We start from the raw sequence: 7,500 nt of genomic DNA, 5'->3' as shown, positions 1-7,500 counted from the left end.
TTCTTGTCAATGCTTTCAATCACTGATCTGTCTTTGACCTTTTAAATATAACGCAATATATATTTTGTCACATTCTATTTGGTGCTTTCTTTCATGAATGCCAAAGGCTCAGGCTTCGCTTTATTTATCCAGCTTACTGAGTTGTACCAAGCTCGCTATTCGTGTGTGTTCTGGAGTATACGTCTCATGCGAGACAATGTCGGTAAATCTACCGAGTTACCGCACGACATCTTGAACATCTTGAAGTCATTATCACTGAGGGTCTGGGTAATTGTCGAGAGTCAAGAGTCTAGAGTCGAGAGTAACATGTCGAGAGTCGAGACTGACATCTCAAGAGTCAAGAGTCGAGATTGACATGTCGAGAGTCCAGAAATCATCGATTTGAACACTTTTTATAACAATCAGAGCTTGCGTGATAGTTCCTTTGGACTGATTGTTGAAATCTTATCATAAGAAATAGTCCGGAAACATGCTAAGCCCTGCGGTCATGCTACATTTACGCGTATTTTCACCATTTGCCATCTGACAATGATGACTTCTGTTCTGCCGAAGTAAACTGGAACATCATTATCTTTATTTCGGTACGAAAGAAATGAGAAAAATTCCACCGAAAAGGTGCACGTGATCTCTTAGAATAACAACTATTTTGCGAATAGTCTGTACACAACTATCCAATAACTACTCGGAAAACTAACTTTACGATCAGTCCAGTCCAGTCCAGAGTCCAGTCCATGTTTTCCAACTGGCCGGCGCACGTTACGTTCAAAAGCAATTAACTGAAAGCAATTAACTTGTCAAAATACATCCTTATCTCTTTAAAATTGAAATACAGGCGATCAAAGTTTCTAACATCTTTAAATACAAATACCGGCTAAGTTAAGAGTCTGTGTATAATAAAGGTATTATTAAAGATCACGTTGTGTTGCGTTACGTAACGCGGTATGTTTCCCAACACATACCAAAATTTTGAACTTGTCAGCCGGAGCCTGACCGGGGAGTTGGAAAATGCAACAGGCTTCTTTCGCGAGTTGTCCCTAAAAACCCATCTTTGCCGTGCATACTATGTGGAAAGATACATATTTAGCTGAACAATTCTGATTGATAGAGGAATTCTCTTTACAAATTATATGGTATGGTATGGTCTGACCTGCTATAGTTCTCACTATCGGTAAACGCCCTTATTTTTCACGATATAACCGCTAATATATTTTAGCACAGGAATAAAAGTATACCCAGGCTTTCGTGTTGTTGGCTTCGTGAACATCTTGGTCAGTTCTTCTCCGACACTTTCTCTGAGCTGTAATTTAAAGTAAATGAAGACAAAAGCTCCGTTTTATTTTCCGCGGGTAAAACTCGGAGTACTCTGTATTTTCAAAGGTTATTTTTAATTAATATAAAAGTAATTAAAGTAATTATTTAACTTTCTGTAAATGTCTGAAATCTATAGTAATGATACAGTCACTTCTGCACATCATTTGTTTGAAGGAGCAACTTTCCTAGAGATGTACATGTATAGTGTAAGTTGGTGGCAAAGCTATACCTTCCAATATAGATTTGTTTCCAAATTCTATCATTTGATACGTTCGGAACACCTTCAGAGACAAATTCAGGAAAGCCTGATCCTTCGATACTGCGCCTTTGGTCTTGCAATTGATCTAAAAAGGAACAAACCAGTTGAAGAAATGTACGTCGTAGCTGATTTTATGAACTTTTGTTCTGTAGGTCTACATTTCTCTACTTTTTCTATAATTCCATTTACTTTGAGTTGTGTTACATGATTGCCAGTCTCGTACCTTGCTCAAAACGCTCTCATTTCTCTACTTTTTCTATTATTCCATTTACTTTCAATTGTGTTACATGATTGCCAGTCTCGTACCTTTTCGGGCACTCTTCAAAAAACGCTCTCATTTCTATACTTTTTCTATTATTCCATTTACTTTGAATTGTGTTACATGATTGCCAGTCTCGTACCTTTTTCGGCACCCTTCAAAAAACTCTCTCATTTCTCTACTTTTTCTATAATTCCATTTACTTTGAGTTGTGTTACATGATTGCCAGTCTCGTACCTTGCTCAAAACGCTCTCATTTCTCTACTTTTTCTATTATTCCATTTACTTTCAATTGTGTTACATGATTGCCAGTCTCGTACCTTTTCGGGCACTCTTCAAAAAACCCTCTCATTTCTATACTTTTCCTATTATTCCATTTACTTCCAATTGCGTTACATGATTGCCAGTCTCGTACCTTTTCCGGCACTCTTCAAAAAACGCTCTCATTTCTCTACTTTTTCTATTATTCCATTTACTTTGAATTGTGTTACATGATTGCCAGTCTCGTACCTTTTTCGGCACCCTTCAAAAAACGCTCTCATTTCTCTACTTTTTCTATTATTCCATTTACTTTGAATTGTGTTACATGATTGCCAGTCTCGTACCTTTTTCGGCACCCTTCAAAAAACCCTCTCATTTCTCTACTTTTCCTATTATTCCATTTACTTCCAATTGCGTTACATGATTGCCAGTCTCGTACCTTTTCCGGCACTCTTCAAAAAACGCTCTCATTTCTATACTTTTTCTATTATTCCATTTACTTTGAATTGTGTTACATGATTGCCAGTCTCGTACCTTTTTCGGCACCCTTCAAAAAACCCTCTCATTTCTCTACTTTTTCTATTATTCCATTTACTTTGAATTGTGTTACATGATTGCCAGTCTCGTACCTTTTCTGGCACCCTTCAAAAAACGCTCTCATTTCTATACTTTTTCTATTATTCCATTTACTTTGAATTGTGTAACATGATTGCCAGTCTCGTACCTTTTCCGGCACTATTTAAAAAACCCTCTCATTTCTATACTTTTTCTATTATTCCATTTACTTTGAATTGTGTAACATGATTGCTAGTCTCGTACCTTTTTCGGCACCCTTCAAAAACCTCTCTCATTTCTCTACTTTTTCTATAATCCCATTTACTTTGAATTGTGTTACATGATTGCTAGTCTCGTACCTTTTTCGGCACCCTTCAAAAAACCCGCTCATTTCTCTACTTTTTCTATAGTTCCATTTGCTTTGAATTGCATTACATGATTGCCAGTCTCGTACCTTGCTCAAAACGCTCCCATTTCTCTAATTTTTCTATTATTACGTGGAATGCCGAAGGCATCCACGTCTTAAAACCGGGCTGGTGTCTTTTTTTGTTGGTAGTCACAAATGTGCATACCCCACGGATATTAAATTAATCTCCGAGCGGGTGAACTGATTTACATTTCCTCCAATATTTCTAAACTTCCCTACCCCGAGGAGAACTCATATACTTCCCAAACCATCAGGATTCTTCTCTGCTAGCGCGATAGACCACTCGGCGCCAAGTCGGTGAAAGCAAACATTTATAATAGAATCTTTCCGCCCGCCATGATTGTTTCAGTATTAAACTATTCGATAAAGTGGATAGATGCTTTTTCTTTGAGAAAGGCAAGCTTTACAGGTAAGGAGAATTTTCTACGTTATTTCTAGATCTTGCTTCGTACTTGGGTGTTCCACTGTGAACATTGACCGTTTTTATACTAGAGACGCATAATCCGTCCGGACGAATTATGCGTCTCTCATGTTATCCGTCTAGTGTAAAGACGGGACGAACTATATGAGACGCATGATTCGTCTTGGACGAACTTGAGCAAACATTTTTTCTGCGTCTGTTAATTTCGTCTAGTATAAAGACGGGCACTAGACGCATAATGCGTCTGGACGAACTTTCCAGTTTAGTGCGTCTTCGAAGACGCACTTAAATAAATTCTTCGTCCAGACGCATAATGCGTCTTGTGGCCGTCTTTATACTAGACGAATTTAACAGACGCAGAAAAAAAGTTTGCCCAAGTTCGTCCCAGACGAATTATGCGTCTCTAGTATAAAAACGGCCATTATTATTTTGCATAGAACGAATACTTCATTAGAAGCATTTTGCATAGAACGAATACGTACTCCAATATTTCTTGGGAACCAGTTTGTTCGCCGTTTTGACGTAGAAAGAAAATAAGAAAATAACTTTCAACGGCCAAACAAGATAAAAAATGAAATTAAAAAAAAAAACGAATTAGTTATCGCCGTCACGGGGACTTCGCAGCCGTCCCCCATCCAAGTACTAACCTCATTCGGAGGAGCTTAACTTCAGCTGACACTTGGACTAGCATCAACGATTGTGATCTTTGTGTTAAATTCGCACATAGATCTTGTCGAACTTTATAACACTTGAAACAAAAAAAAAACGCACGAACAAAAACCAGGTGTCATGCCGTCATTTTGTCACAGATGCATCCTTTGTTTCGTGAGTTGTCAGTAAACACGCAAGGTATAACTTGATCACAGACTTGTATGACCAAAATTGAACTCTGATGGAACGTAACAAAAATCTCCCGAAATGTTTTTCGCTGATGGCAAATTGTTTTATTCTCGATCGACACTTCCTAAAAGTTCCTTCTGCTCTCCTTAAAAACTACATATTAATATTTATTTACTTTTTCGTCAATATTTGTTTTGCAAAATCTGTACCTTGCTTTGTTCGCATTTTTGAGCGTTAAAATAGAATTTTTGGTCGAGTGTTCCTGACAGCAAAAGTCGCATATTTTAACGTCCCCCATCCAGATACTAACTCCGGTGGAAAGGGATAACTTTAGTAACATTGGTCTTGGAAAGGTGTCAGAAGTTCAGAGTACACGCTTAAGCTTGTGGTGAAAAAGAAGTTGTAAATGATCAACATGTCAGCTTTGAAGCCAAATGTTTCTCGATTTCCTTTTATTTTCTTCAATCGTTCTGGGCTTAGTATTTTACTGAACCACATGTATTCTCAGAGGGTATATAGCAAAGATGTCTACCATGGCACCGTAATGATTTACGATACCAAACAATGTCGTGTACTATTAGAGCTACATATTGTGCAAGGACTTGAATCTCCTGGAAAAAACAAAACGCAGCTCAGTTGACAGTTATGGAAAAAAACACTGTCGAGTTACTGCACTACCACACGCAATGCGTTCTTACTTTAAAAAATATCCCGTATCTCCTCAATTCCACCCCCTCCCCCCCCCCCCCCCCCCTCCAGACTAAAAATCCCGTATCCCCACATTTTTTTTTTTTTTTACCTAATTATCCCGTATCCTGATCGCTTCTCGGCCTTTTGGCTAAGATTAGTTTCTCGGCCAAGGGCTACGGTCAAGTACTATTGTACAACGTACGGTACTTTTTCAGTGCCGTAAGGGGCAGGCACGGAACAGTTTTGGCTGTTTGTCTGTTCTCTCGAGAAACGATGACGAGGGTTTTTTGGGTTTTTTGTTCAGCTCGAGTGTAGAATCAGGACGAACTGTTGTAGTTTCTGAGAACTATTTACCACTTGTAGCTTTTGTTGAGTTTTGAATCGATGATAGAGAGAGTTTTGGCGATCTCAATCCGGACTGGACTACTGGATTTAATAATTTTCAAGTTATTGTGGAATACCAAGTTACTGAAATCAAGATTATGGAATTGTAAAATTAGAACTTTGGACTGGACTATAGAACACGCAATTACGGAATTTTTGAGCATTGAGAGAAATAGAGCACGGATGTTGTCTTCTTGTCTTCGCCACGGCAAATTTATACAGTTTGCAAGGAACTAAACCAGGATTAAAGAACCAGACGTCGATTACATGGCCCGGTTGTTCGAAAGCCAATTACCTTAATCCAGGATTAGCGTAAACTTTTGTTTCATGTTTTCAACTTTTTGGTCACAGTTTCCTTTGCTTATTTTTGTTTTTCAAGATTGACTTCTTCTAATGTAAAGTTTCACTGAATATCAGCCTTGAACAGCATTTGGGAGTAGAGGATAAACTCGTTTTAAAACCCAGTTTCTGAACAACTGGCTCAGGATGATAAGTTGTTGAACTGTGATTTGTAATAGGTTTTTCGGATGATTTAAGGCTGATCCTGTAATTTTTGGATGAAAGGAGTTAACGGAGCCAGTAGAACTGTAGGATTTGAATTAAGTCTCCTTCCAAAAAATAAATAAATAAAAGATCCCGTATCCTGATAACCTGCTAATAGGGCTTCGTTGTTTGCATTTGCAAATTTAGTAACACATTAGTAATGAGTTTTTACAACAAAAAACTTTAAGTTATATTACAGATATATCTTTCTCGTAATCTTTCGCCATTTTCCGAAGTCTACCTGTACTTGAAGTTGACTGTAACTGGACAATTTGTGTTAACTGTTTGCGCATTCCACGGATACGCCCTTGTAGGCGTCTTGTTCCATTTACTTTGAATTGCGTTACATCAGTGCTAGTCTTGCACCCATTTCGGCACGCCTTAACAGACGCTCTCATTTCTCTAATTTTTCTATAATTCCATTGACTTTGAGTGTGTTACAGTCTCGTACCTTTTTCGGCACGCCTCAAAAAACGCTCTCATTTTTCTAAATTTTTTATGTGTTACATCAGTGCTAGTCTCGCGCCCTTTTTGGCACGCCTTAACGTACGCTCTCATTTGTGCAATTTGTCTATAATTCCATTTACTTTGAGTAGTATTACATGATTGCCAGTCTCGTACTTTCTCGGCACGCCTCAAAAAACGCTTTTATTTCTCTAATTTTTCTCTTATTCCATTTACTTTGAATTGTGCTACATCAGTGCCAGTCTCGCACCCTTTTCGGCACGCCTTAACATACGCTCTCATTTGTCCAAATTTTCTATAATTCCATTTACTTTGAATTGTGTTACATGATTGCCAGTCGCGTACCTTTTTCGGCACGCCTTAAAAAACGCTCTCATTTCTCCATTTTTTTTTTATTATTCCATTTACTTTTAATTGTTCTACATCAGTGCTAGTCTCGCGCCATTTTCGGCAAGCATTAACGTACGCTCTTTGTTCTCTAATATGTCTGTAATTTTATTTCTTTTGAGTTGTGTTACATGATTGCCAGTCATGTACCTTTTTCGGCACGCCTCGAAAAACGCTTTCATTTCTCTAATTTTTCTGTTAGTCCATTTACTTTGAATTGTGTTACATCAGTGCTATTCTCGCACCCTTTTCGGCACGCATTAACATACGCCCTCATTTCTCTAATTTCTCTATTATGCCATTTACTTTAATAGCTTGTGCTTGTCTCACGCGTTTTTCAGCGCGCATTGAAGTACGCTCTCATTTCTCCAATTTATTAGTATTTCATCTAGTTTTTGTTGCGTTAGTACTGATAGTAGTAGTAGTGGAAGAAGTATTCCGTTGGGTTTCCGTTGTGTAACACTATTACTTGTGTCACCCAGATTTCGAAACGCTGTTTAAGGCTAGTCATTTGAAGGTCATAGGTTTAATCAACTCTGACTTTTTCGGAATTTCCCTATGTGGTTGCTGACTAGTTCTTCGTTAGTAAGATGTTACAACTTACCTGTAGCTACGGTGTCTGATGTTGTTGCTGTTGTGCTGTTCATCACCCTCCTATGAGGAAATTTCTACATCTGATAATACTGCTGAGAGTCTGT

The 7,500-nt window shown here is 38.1% G+C and overlaps 1 long non-coding RNA gene across 1 annotated transcript in view; it reads right to left on the bottom strand.

Annotated features, from left to right (window-relative positions):
* Positions 1-4,272, bottom strand: part of LOC138036375 (uncharacterized) — a 6,256-nt gene extending 1,984 nt beyond the window's left edge. Inside the window, exons 1-3 of the long non-coding RNA XR_011129828.1 lie at positions 4,141-4,272; positions 1,541-1,655; positions 1,233-1,297 (exon numbers count right to left, since the gene is read on the bottom strand). This is a non-coding gene — a long non-coding RNA (uncharacterized lncRNA). The remainder of the gene's footprint in view (positions 1-1,232; positions 1,298-1,540; positions 1,656-4,140) is intronic.
* Positions 4,273-7,500: the final 3,228 nt, after the last annotated feature.

This window comes from Montipora capricornis, unplaced genomic scaffold (assembly GCF_036669925.1).
Source record: "Montipora capricornis isolate CH-2021 unplaced genomic scaffold, ASM3666992v2 scaffold_480, whole genome shotgun sequence".
Lineage (NCBI taxonomy): Eukaryota > Metazoa > Cnidaria > Anthozoa > Scleractinia > Acroporidae > Montipora > Montipora capricornis.
Note: the sequence above shows the minus strand (reverse complement) of the source record. Positions and strands in the feature narration are given on the sequence as shown.